Below are 478 nucleotides of genomic sequence, written 5' to 3'. Positions count from 1 at the left end.
CTCCGCGTCCCTGGTCGGACACGGCCGCCAGGCGCTCGGCCCTGCGCGGGAGCTTTTTGTGTCACCGCCGAGACAGAGGCACCGAAGGGGGTGGGGTGGAAGGCCGGCTCTGCTCCCGCGGCACCGCCCCCTCCGGCGGCTCCGCCCCTCGGCTCTCTCGCGTCTGTCCGTCAGTCCCCCTCCGGGGGAGAGAGGCTGACCCCGCCTCCGCCGCCCCATCGGCCTCGCCTCTGCGGCCAGCTGCATATGGGCCCCTAGCTGTGGTCCTTTAGCACCAATCGGAAGCAGGACCCGAGCCCGACCCTGGTGTCGAAGGAGGCGTAGGAGGTGGGCTGGAGAGGCGGGCAGAGGTGGGAGAGTCCAGGTTGGGGTGCCGCACCTACTTTGCGGCTACCCCTAAAAGTTTACGTGGTCCAGTCGGGACGGATCTGCTTCTCCGCAAGGGAAGGAAGAGGCATGCAAAGAGGCCCAAACGGAC

The sequence above is a fragment of the Octodon degus genome, unplaced genomic scaffold, assembly GCF_000260255.1.
Source record: "Octodon degus isolate 3935 unplaced genomic scaffold, OctDeg1.0 scaffold00097, whole genome shotgun sequence".
Classification (NCBI taxonomy): Eukaryota; Metazoa; Chordata; class Mammalia; order Rodentia; family Octodontidae; genus Octodon; species Octodon degus.
The sequence above is the reverse complement of the archived record's forward strand: the minus strand, read 5'-3'. Positions refer to the sequence as shown.